The 17,397-nt window shown below is 51.6% G+C and overlaps 1 protein-coding gene across 9 annotated transcripts in view; it reads left to right on the forward strand.

Annotated features, from left to right (window-relative positions):
- The window catches only part of NTM (neurotrimin), a 735,295-nt gene that overhangs the window by 599,088 nt on the left and 118,810 nt on the right, over window positions 1–17,397 (forward strand). The gene's annotated exons all lie outside the window — the stretch shown is intronic.

Here is a 17,397-nt window from a genome sequence, read left to right on the forward strand (position 1 = left end):
AAATCCCTAGGGGTCCTCATGGACCTTATGCCTCGTTCCTTCACAGGGGGTAAAAGGAAACTCTGCTTTATTTTGTGCTGTCACAGGCTGGTGAAGATGTTTGTGATGGGGTTTATTTGCATTATCATTCACTTCCCCTCCTTACTATTCATGGGCTTCTACATGAGAATGGCATGTGTGAGAGCATGTGTGTCTGCGCCTGTTGAGCCTTGTAAGTCTCCTGCCACACTTATGTCCTTATAATGCCGAGGGGATGCTCGTTGCCAGACACTGAGCTACCCAGAACAAAAACACCACCCCTTTAACTCTCTGCCACTCACTTCCTAAACCTAAGTGTCCCTTAGAACAGCTAAGGAAGAGCACACACCAACTGCTGAAACTTCCTTAGCCTGACAAAGGGTTTTTGAACCCAAAAGCTTGCTTAAAAATTATTTTCCAACTATTTAATTTGGTCTAATAAAAGATATCAGATTCACCCAAAGAACCATGTCTCCCTTAGAACAGCTAGCACCTGAGCTAGCAAAAGTTTCTGCTCCCTCCGGAGATAGCCTGCTCCCTTTGGGAGGGCTTTTCGGTGTGTGCAGCATCCCCTTTTGAAATAGGCCTTGGCAGAAAGTTGCTGCTCTATATTTTTTATTACTGTTCTTATCAGTGCTATGTTAACAACTAGGAGCCCCCATTTGGGACCAGGGCTCAGCTGGGTTAGGCTCTGTCTGAACTCTGCACAAAAATGGCATCCCTGGTGACTTTAGCTAAAAATAAAGGAAGCTCCTGGGAGTCAGGGGGATCCCATCCACCCCTTGGGGTTACAAGAGATTTACTGTGGGATTCTCCATTCATGCTGTTCCTATTGAACACGCTGTTCTTGCTGAACTGCATGGAGAGGCTCCTGGGGGTGGCCCAGCCCTCGGCCTGTGGAAAGGTTTCCTACCCACTCAGCAAGTGGTTTGGGTTCTGGTAGCTTTGTGGGGAGTTGGCATCCCAAAAAGCTCTGGCTGGGATCAGTCCTGTCCCTGCCCTCTGCTTGCCACAGTGTCTCAACTTAATTTATCATACACTAAAATATGCTTTTACATGGTGTTATGTAGTATCCCAGGGCCCTGCACAATCTGAAAAACCTAATTAAGGTGCAGCTGCAAGCATGAATGCTTAGCACTGAGAGGTATAAGCGGAGACAGACACAGCACGTTTTCAAATCTCAACCTGGTGTTGACTCTGCACCCTGTCGGCATTAGTAATTATGGAAGCTCCATGCCCAAGATGCCGGATCAGCTGGGTGGGCCTGGCTGGCTGAGAGGCTTTGAAGCGAACACTGGAGGCAGAAGTTGACAGTCAGGGAAGTGAGCTGGGCCATTCTTGTTGGTATATACATGAGTCTGGAGATTATTTCCTTCATCTAAACAAGATGCTACTTGTAATGAATCTGAGCCCGGGGAAAGGTGCTGAGAGGAAAGGCGCAGAAGCAGAAATCCTTATGACGGGTGTAACATGATTATCATCAGCAGGAGCTTCCCCCATGTTGTCCCATTAGCACAACTCCAGCCTGTTCCCTCTACATCTGAGAGGACACTACATCCTCTGCCTGCCTTTTTGATGTGAACACTTGTCTGTTGGGAATTGGGTTAGGAGTTGCCAACTGGCTTGATATGAGCTGCTTGCCTAGCAGTCATCACACAGAATTTGTCCCAGAGGTAGGGATAGTTTCTGACCGCTGAAGTCCTTAAAGTGGAGACTTTGTGATGAAACTCCTTAGAGACTGTAATCCCCCGTGCCCATCCATACGCACAAGTCAGCATGTGAGTCTCTTTTTTTTGCCCAAAGTTGAATGCTATCAGTCAGGGAACTTCCTGAGAAACTTTGCTTCGATTCATGTTTGCTTTGCTTGAGCACCTTGAGCCCTCAGCTACAACGGTTGAGGCATCATTTGCTAGGGGCCGTACAGAGTTACGGTGAGAGAAATTTCCAATCCAAACAGACAAGAAGTGGGCTAGGAAGCAGAAGCACAGTGCCATGGGTTAACAATGTTCATAAAAAGGTTAGGTTGCCCATGGGCAGCTTTCATGGGAGTTAGGGATACAACCTCTGAATTACAACTTCCTAGACCTGAAATGCCAGAGGCTGCAAGTGAGAGAGGCGCAGTGGAAAAAAAACCCTGGTCAGACCCATTTCACTCTCCCTTTCACCATCCACTCACTGCCACTTCGCGACACAGGCCTGTTTGATGTGCCATGGAGTCATGGGCCTCAGCCCATCACTGAATACTATAAGCCTCCCTTATAGTGGCACAGGAGACTCGGCAAGATAGACCTGTGGTCAATCCAGTAAATGGCAATTCTTATGTTCTAAGCCAGGTCATGAATTGAGCTAAGGTTTTCCACTTTCAGTCCAGTGCCCGATGCTAAGCCATGCTGTCTCCCCAATTCTGGCTAAACAAGGGTGCCAGGCCTCATGCAATAGGCTCAGGGAGATTTGCCATGAAAGATTTTCAGCATTTCCATTTGGAATCTCCCGAGTGGCGCCAGCTGGGTGAAATACTTGATGGGGAGAATGGAAAATCCTCACTGGGCAGAGAACATGAATTACCAGGGGGGAAGAAAAGGAAACGTGAAGTGGCCCTTTAAATACAAGCCTCTGGAGCCCAGAGCCCAAGGAGCATTCCCTCAAGTATTCAAATGAGATTGCAGCATCAGATTGGTATGCATTAGGCTGGTCTCAATGAAAATTAACATGTAATTGCTTCAAATGAAGTAAGTGAGGAGGTAATCTGTTCTTAAATTGGATTCACAGGATTTTGTGGTACCATAATGCAGCTGTGAAATGAAATATATTTTAAGGATGATGTCCTCAAGGGGAGAGGGGGAGGAAGAGGGAGATGGCAGAGAGAGATGGTCTCCCCACCCCTGGCTCGCTCATTGAATCCTGCATGGGCGCCACTCTGGAGCTGGGGAAGGGTCTCAGAGTGTGTCGGGGTGGGCAATGCTCTGTGCATCTTCTGTTCATCTCTGCTTCATTGTCTTCTTCCATCAGCTCTCACCTCATCCTCCAGTCTCCTCTCTCTACCTCTCCTGTGTCCTCGATGCTCCAGTGCCCTGCCTGCCTTCTGGCAGGGTCAAGAGACCATGAGCAGATGTATAATCCAACAGCTGAAGCCCGAGCCTGAAAGACCCTGGCTCCAGCACCCACCAGCCATGTGACCTTGAGCAAGACCTTCCAGAGCCCAGTTCTGCCACCCGCAGAGCAGAGATCACAGCCCACTGCCATGCAGCAGGGCTCGGGGGAGATGGAGGGTACCCGTCCTTGTGAAGAAAGCAACAGAGATGGGCAGAGCGCTGTTCTGCCAGCTGACTGGGGAGCGAATCCAGCTGTAGAGCGCAGGGCAAAGATGTAATAGGCTGTCATAGGGAAGGCCTACCTTGGTGCACGTCAGCAGAGAGCCCTGAGGGAGGCCAGCTGGCGGTGTTCAGCTGTGCGCTCCCTGGTCTCCTGGCTGTATCCAAGCTCACCATGTCTCTCTGCTCTCTGCAATGCCACGGGCTGGCATTGCAGAGCTCTGACAATTCCTTTCCTTCCCCCCTTTGTCTGCACGCTCTCCGCCAGCTGCACGGGCTGCTTAGTCCCGGCCTCTTGGGCGACGTGATAATGGAACTGTGTAACTCGCATGCAAAGCCCGGTGCGGCTCCCTGGGCAGATGTGACCATGGAGGCTCTTGGAAATGAGATAGCAGGGATGTTGCTGTGACCCCATGAGACTCTCCAGGCCAGCAATCCTAAACGGGCAGATTACACAGCAGTCTTGGAGACAGATGTACCCAGCAGAGCATGCTCTGGCTGGCTGCATTCCTATCAGCCCTGAACTGAGCTATTTCACCCCCCTTGGGGGACCAAGAGTCCCACTGGAGACCAGAATAAAAGCTGTGCTCTGTATCCCCAGGGAGACCATTCCCCCCTGGAATATCGCATGTCTGACAGCTACAACTCCAGGCAGCTGTGCAGCGTTGCCTCTGCCTTCTGTGCTCTGTGTGTATCTGAAGAAGCCCTCGAGGGTGCTCTGGGGGCTCCCGACGAGGTCTTGAGCTCAGAGATTTGCTTCCTTTATGGCCCCCTGCATAATCCAGCCCCTTTCCCAGGCCCTGACCTCTTGGTCTTGTGGGGAGACGAGCTGGGCAATCTGGTAATTAGTGACATTGGGGAGTACAGTACCTTTCCCCGCTCCAAGTCTGTGCAGGTTGGTTTAGGATCCAGGCAATATCTAGTCCCAGTCCCACAGTGGCATCCCAAGGTGCGTCATTAGGAGCAGAGCAGAGATCTAAGACATCAAGCCAACTGTATGCTGCCTGGGGCCAGAGCTGTCCTTTTGCTGTACCCTGTTTCTACAGCACTTGGCAGACACAAATAGCCTGACAGCATTAGCTAGAAGCAATCATTGCCCGTAGGCATCTGCCACCCATCACCTCACACCTCGGCCCTAACCTTCAGGTCTCTGTGAAGTGTTCCTAGGCTTCTCACCCCCAGTCTGTATAGCCCCATTGCTGTTCCCATGGGGTCTTCAATGCCCCTCAGCACTTGGTTGCTGCGCACGCACGCACGCACGCACGCACGCACGCACTGATGCCCTTGCACCTAACCTGCAGTGCCCCTTTCTCTTTCCCCTCTCCGTGCTCGGCCCGTGGACGTCAGCCCTGACTCACCGCACTCCCTGCTATTCCATTTATATGCCTCGAGCTAAAAGAAAACATCAGTGGCAGCCATAATTGTCCATCTGGAATAGCTTAAGTGCATCACTTCCTTCCAGATTTGTTAATGCTGCTGTTAAGCCCAGCGGTCCCCAGGCTTTGTGCCCGCTGCAATGCATTCCTTTCCCATGTAGGGGGGTGTGGCTTTGCTTTTACTCGTGGGCTATTAGTGTCAGCTGCTCAAAGCAGAAATGGAGTGAATCCAGGGGGCACAGCCCAGAGGCGAGAGAGCTCAGCTCTGAAGGCAGCATTCACTCCTGGAGCTGCAGTGTGGAGGGACTGTGTCCACCGTTCCCCATTAGACTGACCGAGGGGAGGAAATGCCGGTGGCTGCACCTTGTCACAGGCTGGGGCAGGCAGCACAGTCCACTGTACAAGGTATGAGACAAACCAAGAACAAAAAGATGGCCCCTGCCCCCCCCCCCCCCCGAGAGCTTGTATGATGAATACTGTAGACTCGACCGTGGCACTGAGGGGTCCTGGCTTAATATCTATGTAGCACCGAGAGCTATATAGCTCAGACCTTTGGGACTCAAGGATGCCGGATTAATACCTATTGAACACTAAGATACCCTTTGTATAATAGCTCAGACTCTTGGCAGAGCTCAGACCAGCTCCTGACGCCGCCTGCCTAATGGCACCGCTCTAGGGCATGGAGAGCAAGTGCTAATAGTTCCCAGTTTCCCTGAGCCAGTTTGCTGGCTCCTAATATTTCAGTATCAATTGCTTTGGCTCTTTCATGGCAGAGAAGGTTTGGCAGCAAGTGGCCCAGCCCTGGGCCCTGTAAGTGATGTGGAGGTACTTAAGGTCTCTTTCTTCTTCCCCTGCTTCATCCCCCAAACAGGGCATGGTTGCTACCCCTGCAGGCAGGAGAGGGCAGGGGGTTGTTTCCATTTCTAGCATACGAATGCGAACAATCCCAAACCAAAGGAGAAACGTTAGGGATGGTCCAAGGAAGGGAGATGAGGAGCTTCTGTTCTTCCCTGTGTCATCATCCCAGCTCCCAGAGGCTCAGGACAGAAGGGGGCACGTACCATCACTGCTAGGCTAGAGCATAGTTAGACTGCAGCAGCGACTGCCATGGGAGGAAGCCAAGGCCAGAAAGGACATTTGCACCACAACAATGCCATGGACTATGGTGAATAAAGCTGCTGAAAGGGAAACTACCCTTCATGTCCCTTGGCTTAAACCTGACTGATTATTAGGGATTTAACCGAACACTTCCTGGGGCTGGATTGCCCCTTATTTGCATTTGGAGGGTTTCTCAAACCTCCTCCTGAAGCCTCTGTAGCTAGTACTAGGCAGGGGCCTGCCAGTACAGGTCTGGCCTGGAGTGTGGCTCTAGTGCTCTCTGATTAAGACTGTTATTTGCATTAGCTGTGCCCTGGGGCAGGCACTGTCTTCTGTTGGACGGGTGCTTCTCCTCCAGCACAACGGAGCCTGGATCCTGAGAGGAACCTACATGCACTACAGAAATAGAAATGATTTAAGCAGAGATAAGGAGAAAATGCACAAGTTCCTTTCACGCTCATGCTTCAAAGCAGGAGCTCATCTCTAGCTGGAGCTCTCCCAGGCCTGAGTGGAGGTATCCACACACAGCTGCAGCCTCTCTGGAAAGCCTTGCAGTCGGTCACCTCAGGAGGACACCCTAGAGCAAAGTCAGGGATCTCCTGCAGTCATCCAGGCCATGGCCACCTGCAGGGAAAGGATCCTGGATGAGATGCACCAACAGGGTCAGATGCACCAACAGGTCTGCTCCAGTGCAGCTTAGATAATGCCATACTTGATGGAAGATCCAGTCATATTCTGTAAAACTCTTTTGAGATCCCCAGGAGGAAGATGCAGTCAATGCCCAAAGCATTGCTGTTATTAAAGACTCTAGGCATGAAAGTGGAAGGGCAAGGAGGAGCCGGGATGTGGTCCAGGGCTTGGGGAGGGGCTGCAAGTCTGCGGCTTGCAGAGCGATAAAGACCTGCCCAGCCTCGCAGTCCCCGACCGCCGCATCCGAACCTGTCTTCTTTGCCGTTCGCTTCCCGTGACTCAGACGTGAGGGTTTAGCACGCGTGAGCTCCTTAGCCAGGGCTCCTTTTGAAAGGACTTAATCTCCGACTGCTCAGAAATTCTCCAATTTCAGAGCCTGTCACACAGCTACCCGGAATTAGCCTCCTAATGCCTGGTGACGTGCACGCACCCACACACGCTTGCTGCTGGAGGGAGACGAGCGCTGGGGGCAAGCGTTCCTGAGAGCCACCTGCCTCAGCCTTTGCTGCCACATCTGCAGGCCTTTGCAACACATACCGGAGCTGTATGTGGGGGGCAGCAGCTCGCAAGCTTTTGTGGGAGGAAAGCACCAACCACTGGCACCACTAAAGGCACTGGGAGAGCGTCCCCTTCGCAAGAGCTCTCGGCCTGCTCCTTTAGCCTGTCCCAGAGCTGCCAGGTCCATTCATCCACTCGCTGTGCAGGAGGGAGCATTGCCTAGAGGTTAAAGCCTGGGCCTACACACGAGGAGACCTGGGTTCTACCCTGGGGTCTGCCACTGGCTTGCTGGGTGCCCGTGAAAGAGGCATTTAGCATCTCTGAGCCTGCAGCTGGCCTCCTACCTATTCCCAAAACAGGCTGATGCTTCCCCAGGGTGCAGGCTGGACTCCAAGCCACTCAACTCTCTGGGTGCCTCTCAGGCCACCCCCTAAGCCATTGCTGCTTAGGAAGTGGTGGGAGGTGTTTGCAGGCTCCACGCCTCCCATATAACCTCCCCCTGCTCTGGGATCCGGAGGGGCTCTTAGGAGGGCGACGCTGGAAGGAAACATTGACGCTCTTAGCTTGTGTTTTTTTTTCCCTTCTCCTTTTTCTCTCTGCTTTTCTGCCCTCGTTTCTGTGGCATGTGTCACGAGCTGCGTGCCAGGAGTTGTTTGCAGCTCCTCGAGTCCCAGGCAATGGACCCCTCGGAGCAGGGTGGGGCTTGGAGAGCTTGATCCACATTATGGATGCAGTTCATGCAAATCATTTGCATGGATAAACTCTCACCCGAGTAACGCTTTTACTTTACAAACAGGCATTAATGCACCCTCCCAATGCCCTGTGGAACAAAGGCTCACAGTATTTTAGCTTCGTTTTACCGGGGGGGGGGGGGCGGGGGGGAATGGAAGGGGTGGAAAGATGAAGTGGTTTGCCCAAGGGCATCTCACAAGTCAGTGGCAAAGTCAGTAATCGGGTCTCAGAGTTATGCCTCGCAGGCCCCCACCAAGCCACACTGCTTTCTCAGGACTGGGGACAGGGCCCAGAAGTCTGTTCCTTATTTTTGGTCCTAGCTCCCACCCCGGATGAGGAATGAAACCGAGGAGCCCTGACTCCCACTCTCTCCCTTCTCACTGCCACAGTGCAATTAATAACAATCAGGGAAGTGTCTCCTCCTGGATGTCGCCTCTCTGCTCCTCCAGCCTGGAGGGAAGGACAAAGGGAGAGCAATCCGGCTGGCAGAGGAGGGGGAAGCAGAAGAGAGAGCAGGCTTGAATGGCAGCTGATGCCCCCCGCAATGGCCCATTTGAGTGAAGCTTGTTAAATATGGTCACATCCTCCAGACTCGTGGGCAGGAAGGGGGGTGAGGATGAGGGGAGAGGGAGCTACTCAGGACTTTTATTCTCGGTGCCTGAGTATCTCGGTATGAATTTGAACAGAAGTGGGAACTGGCTGATCGGAGTGTGCCGTGCCAGCCCTGCCGGTGTTGGAAACCCTCCGACTGCAGAGAAGAGGAGGTCTGAGGTGGATGCTGTGTCTGCAGGGTGCCCTCCCTACCTGCCAGGTCTCCTGCTGCTCCAGCTGGAGTTCCAGCAGCTCCAGCAGAGAGGAGGCAGGTCCCCCCTGCCAGGCAGTCTTTTAACCCCACTGCTCTCTATCGATCTCCTCCCTTCGCCCCATTTTTCATTCTTCTCTAGATTCTCTTTTCTTTGTTTTTCCCCTCTTGCCTCTGCTCGGCTGTCTCTTTCTGCCTTTGCGCGGAGGCAGTGCCAGCTCCCGAGGGTCAGCATCATATATCACGCCAGGGTCTGTTCGAGGGCTGCACAGACAAGTCTGGCCGTCAGCAAATTTTACAGCTTCATCTCAAATTCTGTGTCCGTGACAAGGACGAAGGGGGTGGGGGGCTGCAGTGGCTGGGGGCTGAGATCCAGGACGGCAGGTGCAGACCCAGTCGGGGTGCGCCAAGCATCCTGTGGGTTTGCTACCGAGGGGGCCAAACCCGAGATTGCTTCCACCCTGTAACAAGACTCCCCGGTGCCCCATGCCCACGGGATGCATCAGTTCCTCCTCGCTCCCGTTAGCAAGAGCAGATCTCCAAACTGCTTGGTGACAGAGCCAAAGTCAAAGCTTATCAGAGGTGCCAGGTAGTAAGCGAGCTGCCTCCCTCGTGTGAGGACTGACATCCAGAGAGGGCTGATAGCCTGCTGCTTCAGTCAGTAGTGCGGAGGAACAGCCCCCATTCTTCCTCCGCTGTGACTCATGTCTCCTTGAACGAAGGATACGCGTGTGCTGAGCCTGATTGTCCTTCCTTTATGTGGGCGTACATCAAGAGTGACCCGGGGATTTTGGGGCGAGGTGGTAGTGGGAAATGGAGAGGGAGAAAGGCACCAACTCTGTTTTCTCACTACTTTTTCCCTGATACTTCATTCTGTTGCTCACTGCAGCTTTCCCTCTGGGATAACTTGTGAGTCTCCCGCCTTTGATTTATTGTTCATCCATCAGGACTTTCTCTGTGCCTAGAATGATAGATTTTTAATGCCAGAAGTGGCCAGTAGATCATCCTGTCCAACCTGCATAACACACACCATTGAATTTCACCCCCTTCCTCAGTCCACTAACTTTTGTTTGACTCGTGTGGTTGAGATCTCAGGCCTTGTTCATCCAAGCCCAGACATTATAGTCTGGACAATCAAATAAATGGCTCTTAGCCGCTGTATTGATTAGCAAGGTGTGAAATTCAAGCATGTGGGGATCCTGAGGGGCAGAGAAAAGGACTGAGGCGCTGGAGAGGAGGATTTTTCCAAATCTCTGCAGTCTGGAGAACTTTGAAGATCAGGGGTTTTCATGGGCTTCTGCTGTGCTTCCTGGCTATTGCTAGCTAGGAAGTATCTTGGGATTTCCTTTTCATAGGCTATGTCCCTGCCTGGTCCCAGGAGCAGCAGAATATGCTGCAAATGCACTTAGACAAGCAGCAGAATAATTGTTACTGGGTTTTTGACTGGAGGAGCCGAGTTGGTCTAAGGACATATCCAGGCAAGGTTCTTTGAGTGGATGTGATATCTTTTATTAGACCAGCTGAGTAGTTGGAAAAAAGTTCTTAGCAAGCTTTTGGGTGCAGTCACCCTTCGTGAGGCATGACGAGTCTCTGCTGGTCTGAGACTCCAAGGAATGAGAGAAGCTAAAAGTGTGTCGGGATAATTGTTAGAAACGTGTGCACCACTTGTATTTTGTGTAGATGTGGATGTGAACAAAGCCTGTATTGTGTGTTGCTTGTGCTGAACATTTGTACAGCGAGTGTGCAGGCTCCTTCTGCGTATACATACCCGTACTCTGTGTATGCATGCATGCAGCAGTGATGTTCGTTGTATGTACGTGTGCACAGCATATGCAGTGTGGGTTTATATGTACGTGTAGTGTGTATTTTCTGTAACCTAGTTGCATTCCCCTCCTCACCCCCATCCCTCTAATGTTAGTCCCTCGCTCTGGCGATTTGTGTTTCCCTACCGGCTTTGTCATCTTTTTGGATTCACAATCCTAAACATCTAGGTGCCCACACCAACAAGAGGTATACTGTGTGCACGTGTGCATGCCTGAAGTAATCACATACCATGCGTCTAAGTATACAGGTTCTGTGTGTGTATGGCGTGTGTGCACACGTGTCCAGTAGGGCTGTACATCACAAATTGCATTATAGATGTAGATTACAGAGTACAGGTAGAGTGGAAACAGCAAGCCATCTACAGCCCCTCTTCTGACTGATTGCAGTTGCCTGTGTGTGAGCTGGGGGGTGGCAGCAAGTGTTGTATGCACCTGGCACAGCAAAGGGAAGCCACAAACCAGACTGTGATGGCTAGGACCCAGGCTTGTTATTTATTAGCGGGGAAGACTTACCTCCTCTGTCAAGCTCCTCCTATTAGGCTAAAGGCAGCCAAGGGTTTCTGGGGTCTCCATTTCTAAGTCAACTGAGCCATGAAGGCTGAAAATTACTGCATGCAGCTCTGCAGGAGACCCCTTGGCTTTGCAGCCCCGTACACTGGCTGTCACCACTCCCCAGCCTCGCTCCTCAGTCGTGACGAGAGATTCTGGAGAGAGGGGCCGGTGCAGGGGGAAACAAGGATGCAGGTGATAGTGGGGCAGGAAGCAGGAGTCCAAGGGTCAGGATGAGACCCCTGTACTTGGTCTGGTCCCATCTTCTGTGGTCTATGAACTATATACGCTTCTAACTCGATTTAATTTGTGTCTAGGGCTCTGCTCCTTTTCTCCCCCCATATGTTTCTGGTAGATATATGGGCCGTGGTGGCTTCTAGCTCAGCTCCTTCAAGGGAAATTATGATGATGAACAGAGTCTCACCAGACTAGTTAATGAAATAACCTCTGGCATCTTAAACATGCTTTGTAGATGCCTGCATAAACCTGCTGGCGCATTACTGTCCTGCCACAGATTACTAATGGTGCATTATATATACACTGGATGCCCCATCCTGGCTGGTACGGCACTGCAAAAAGAGGCAAGCTTTGAGGATTGTAATGTGGGTGGTCATCTGTCTGTCTGTCCGTCCCTCGCGCTCTCCTTCCCAGGCTCTTTCCTTTGGTAGTTTTGAGGCTGAAGCCGGCAGGGAGCTGTAGCATAGTTAATTCAGATAGGAAGAGGCATCTGGGCGCTGGCAGAGCCACATACGCGGGAAACTTGTCACGTCCCTGCTCATGCTCTGTGGATACACAGATGAGTGCTCAGTCTCTCAAGGTGCCAGTCTGGCCCGTGTCCCCAGCACTCGGCTCTGCCCAGGGATCGATCGGGAACATCACTCTCGCAGCGCACAGCAGCAGTTGGGGAGTCTGTGAAGTCAATGGGGCTGCGCTTGAATGGGAACGAGTAGCTCCCATCCTGGCCTTTAATTAATCCTAATAAATAACAATACAGTGTGATAATCACAGGAATAAATCTGAGCCGCGACACTCCTGCCTCCAGCAATGGGCTAGTTTAGCTGATTATTCATAGCGCGATGGTCTGTGCTGCCCTGGGAAGGTGAAGCTGGCTTGCCAGCCTACTCTTGGAAACTCTCCCCTCTTCCACAGCTTAGGGCACATGGGGCCAACTCTCTCCATGCAGGATCTAGTCTGGTCTGTGCTGGGGAAAGTCCCCTGCCCTGAAATGCTGGCTGCCTTCTCAGCTAATTTATCTAAGTTGATTTTCAGGTGAGCGGGATCTGGAGCCCAGACCAGGCCTCTCATGTCCTGGATCAGTTTTAAGAAACTGGTTTGAGAATCTGCAGAGGCCCTGGTGACAACCCCCTCATCTCTTATCACCCACGGCACCAGGCCATGCCTGTGCTGGCCGGTACCATCCTGGGTTTTTCATGGCACGCCGGACATGTCAAGGGGTAACTACGTGCTGCGTGGGCTGACAGCAGCCAGGATGACAGGGCAGCACTCCGGAGTCCTGTTCTCAGCCTTGCCACTGACTCTCTTTGTGGCCTTGGCCAAGCCATCTGACCCGCCCACCGTCCAGCTCTCTGGCAGAGGAGCCCAGAGAGTTTGGGGATATTTGGGGTTATTGGGAAACAAACTGAATTCGGATTTCAAAAGAGCAAGTGGCTCCATGAGAGGGAACTTCCCTCCTCTGAGCAGCACTTTCTGAAATCCCTGCTGGGCCTGGAGGCAGGAACCACGGTATGGGAAGGCTGAGCATAGAGTGACTGGAGACCCAGCGTCTGCTGCAGTCTCTCCATTTCCACAGCACCTCTCCTTCCCCCGTGGACTGCTACTTGCCCTGCCAGGTGAGCAGCTGCCTCAGTACACTGCCCATAACCTAATGAGTCAGTTTCCAGCTCTCCCAGAGAGGGGTGAGGGGAAACTGAGGCACAGAGGAAGTCAGATGGAGCTCCCCTCCCTGCGCCATGGTGGAGGGGTGTTGCAACGGAGCCAGCCTGCGGTACACCACGGCTGCTGAGCAGGGAGGGTGCTGTGACAGCAGCATGTTAGCAACCTCCCACCTCTCCGAGGGAAGCCTTGAGACCCGAGACTCGGGATCTGAAGGAACAGAGAGAGACCAAAAGCATCGCCTCCCCTTGCTGGAAGGCGGAAGCTTTTCATCTTCCTGGAGGAGAAGGCCCTGCCTCCTGAGCTGCCATGTAACGAGGATTAAGGATCTTGAGAGACAAAATTACCTTGTATGTGCTTAATTATTTTTACATCTTTTCTGAGGCAAGTGCTGTTTCCTGACCCCCTGGGGATCCCCTCCTCTCCCTCCCTGGCACATCACAGAGTGAGAGAGAGATGCTTCAAAGAGAGCACAAGTGAGCAAGGGGGAGCATCTCTGGGTTTTGAATGTTGCCAGAGGAAGGGGGAAGTTTCCAGACTTTGCTGGGGATTTATCTTCCACCTGCTTTTGCTGCTGCAGCCAAAGGCATGCGAAGCATGTAGCTTGCTTTGACCGTCAGCATTTCCTTCACGGTGGGGAGAAGGGGTTCCCATCTATGCGCTTGATAAAACCAGGAACAACTGGAAGAGGGAAAAGAACCAGATGGGAAGGGGAAGGGAGAGTACTGGATCGTTCGACTATCGTGAGCTGCAATCTGTGTCAGGAGAGGGAACTGAGCCCTGGCCATGGGGAAACCTGACTTCTGTCCCTAAAAATATACAGCAGAGCTGGGCTGGGATCCTGGGCAGGTCCCTCTGAGCTCTGGGGCTCCAGCTGGCATTAGGTCTCAGCTGGTAGCAATGCCCCCAGGAGGTCTATCTGCAGAGTCCTTGCATGCCCTCCCTGACCATCCTGCCTGGCACTGGGCTTGACTGCTGCATACGTGGGCACAAAGTGGAGAAAGAGGGAGGCCCTCTGCCACTGTCGCACCATGAGAGCAATCACTTAGCCAAGGTTGGACGCAACGTACCTTAGGCCTTGCTCAATGGTTATGTGCCGTCAGATGGACAGAGGGATGGGCATGTTTGCAGGTGACCCTCAAACCATGTTGGTGTTACTCTTACCCTTTTGTGCTAATTGGCAGTGCAGAGGGATCAGTGAAGGGAACTGGGAGCAACACTATCCTAACATCTGCAATCTTCTTGGTACAGTCATCTTTTGTTCAAGATTTGGACAGGATGAGGTGCATATATAGGGAGGGCCCAATCCTAGTTAGGATCCTCTACCCAATGTTGTGGTCAGGACCCAGCTAGTGTTCTTGCTCGCCTTGAACCATTTACCCATCTGCATCTTGGGGCTGTTCTTGCTCGGGACTCCAGTGTGGAAGGGAACAGCTCTGTGATGCCCAGAGTCTGTCATGCCTCTTCCCCAGACAGGTAGTGAGCCACTGCTTGTCTTCCAGGGGTTTTTTCTGCCTCTGGAGCTTTAAGAAGAAAGAAATTAAATAAAATACACAAAAATAACAGCCTGTAAGAACGCCGATCCTGGGGACACAGGAGCATGTCAATGTGATAAGGGGAGATTGTGACCAGGTGCTGTGAAGGGCGAAAACACTTATTTCGCTGTAGCTTCATGCATTGCCTGAGCCCCGTTGCTTTTCAAAAGCACTTTAGTGCCCATTTGATGGAGGGAACGCTTGGATTACACACTGTCTGGCTCTGTTATTCTCCATGGATCTCCAAGCTGATGCTTTTCACAAAGATCTGGGTTGGGGAGGAGATGCTTTAATTACTATCTAAACCTGCTCATTGGTCCAAGGGGCAAAGCACTGCAGAAGGCTGCAGGCAGAAAGCTCAGGCCACATCTTCATCCTCATCCCCTGGTTCCTATCTGAACTATCACTCCAGGACAACAAGTAAGGAGCACAGGCACCTTTTTCTTGGTGCCCATCATATGTAGCTGTGAAACCCAAAACTGCACCCCTAGAGCCAGCCCCGCTCTTATACTGCATCTTCATGCTGTGGCTCTCAGCAGCTTCATGATGGTTGAAAAAGTTAAAGGTCCTCCAGGGTCTAATGGTTGATACAGTCAGAATGGTGCCTACAATGCCTACAGCCAGCAGTACACAGGAGTGCAGCTAGCATCCTGTCCTGACGCTTTCTGCAGACAAAGTGGCCAGGCACCCATTTACAACTGAATGCACTGAGGGCAGTCTTTGGCATGGATACAAGGCAGGGCTTTCAGGCCCTGGCAGTAATAGCTGCAATGAAACATTAGTCATTAAAAGGAAAGAGTGATATCATAAAGCCATTTTGAGTGACTCCTGAGCGCCTCTTACAGTCCCTAACCATGGATCAAGCACAGCTGACGCTGGCCCTCCTGAAGCCAATTTTTTTTAACATCAATAATAACACATGCTTACTTTGTTTGCTTTCTTTATCTAAGTATGTTCAAAGCAAAGAGGATGCATGGTCCAGTAGCTGGGTACTAGCCTAGGACGTAGGAGATCTGGCTTCAGTTCTGCCCTTTGCATGCCTTCCTGTGAAACCTCAAGCCACTTCATCTCTGCGGCTCACTTCTTGACTTGTAAGAAAGCAATAATAGCATTTTCCACCTCCCATGGAGGCTGTGGGGGTAAATGCACTGAAGATGCCCTGGGAAAGCACGTATTATGGATAAAGTGCTGTGATAAGGAATGCATTTATAGTGGAGATAAAAATGTATTTATGGAGGAGGAAACCAGTGCACAGGGCAGCGCTTTGCCCAGCATCACAGCCAGTGGCAGATTCAGAAATGGAGCCCAGGAGTACTGCATCTCAGGTCCAGGCCCCCTGGAGAGACAGCAGCCTGAGCAACACTGGCTGAAAATTGCAGTTTGCTCATTGAAGCCATTTGGGATCTTTTGTTTTCTTCACTATCAATCATGTTTTGCTCTCTCCAAATACACTCGAAAGCTGGTTCCATTTAGAGTGGCGATGAGCTTCCCTCACCTTTTTGAAGCGGCTTCATTCACATGCTGCCTTACAACGGAATTAATTCATTCTTTATATAGCCTGGGAGTGGGCTCTGTGATGGATGAAGGAGCGCAATAGAGGTAGAAAGGAAAAAAAAAAAAAGAGAGAGAGAGAAGACAGATGGAACAAGAGTGTCTGTAGGTAGAAGTGTGGTTTTTATTCGTGATTTGAGCCAGCTTCCAAGTCATTTTTGTTTATTATTGCTCAAATAGTGGCAGTGCCCACAATATGCTGACACCGAGGAAGGGCACAGCCCTTGAAGGACATGCAGGGTGGTGAGGCCTCATTGACAGACCACACCTGGGAGGCAAACCCGTCACTGCTGTAACACCAGTGCCACGGTGGTCTGACATATGGCCCATAAAGTCCACCGCGTTCAGCGAGGTGACTGCAAAGCTGGTGCTCTCTCACTGGGTGGCTCAGCAGTTCATTTGCATCACAACTGGGGAGAGAATATAAACAATGGATATTAAGCTGAGCAGCTTTATGTTTGGACATTATCCGCCATCTCTGGCATCTTGCACGGCTTTGCTGAGCTGCTCTCGGGGTGCGATATTGGATGTGCACTGTAAGAAGCACAGGCTTAGCTCAGTGGCTTGCATGTTGGACTCTCAAGTGAACAGTTGGGGGTCAGGGGTGTCCTTATTAACACTCCTGGTCCCTTTGGGCATCAACTTGGGCATCCTCATGAAAAAAGAGGACTTGGGCTTTGTGGTCAGGGACCTGAGGCTGCAATGGAAGGGACTTCCAGGGTCACTAGGGCCAGGGCCCTGCTATCACGGGCCACAACAATGTATAACCCCACTCATAAATGCAGGTCTCCATTTTCTCCCCTCATAATACTCCTCTTGGAAGGTTCCTTAGGAATTGTCCAGCCTGTGTGCATTAAAGCATTGAATAAATGTACTAATATTAGTGTGGAAGCGAGGTGGAGCAGGAAATGACACAGCCTGGAGGATGGTGTTGGGCTAAGGGAAAGGGAGAGGTGCTCACAGGGCAGAGCTGGAGAGTCTCCTTGGAGGTGGGTTGTAATGTTTCTCAGGCCATTGGGTGGGTTAGTTGTGGAGACCCGACTGTCTCGTACTTCTTCCCTGCCTCCAAAAGCAGCGTGAGAACTGTTTTCCTTGCTGCCCTCTGCCCTTCTCCCTGTGTGAATTAGGGGAGTCGATGAGGATAAACCAGAACGACTTGGCATTGGGGAAGCCAAAAATGAGATTTGAACTTTCCCAAAAGACAAGGGTTTATGCTGAGGTTTGGGCAGCGGTTTCAGGCTGTCCCTAGCAGTCTTGAGCCGGATTGCAGGCAAGCAGTGAGTGGCAGATCCAGGGTGAGCGGAGGGGTTCAGAGAGGTGGTGGGAATGGTAAGCAGGCATCTGGCAGAAGGCCTGGGCCCTGCGACTCGGAGGGGATGGAGAGTTTCTGCGGGAAGCCTCTGGGACTGATCTGAGGCTCAGACAGAGTTTCAGATGGAGCAAGCAAAGTCCTGACGATCTCCAGAGAGACTTGCATCACAGGAGCTCCATAGCTGCTGCTTGCAACAAAGCTAAAAATAG

This window comes from Alligator mississippiensis, chromosome 16 (assembly GCF_030867095.1).
Source record: "Alligator mississippiensis isolate rAllMis1 chromosome 16, rAllMis1, whole genome shotgun sequence".
In the NCBI taxonomy this organism is placed as follows: Eukaryota; Metazoa; Chordata; order Crocodylia; family Alligatoridae; genus Alligator; species Alligator mississippiensis.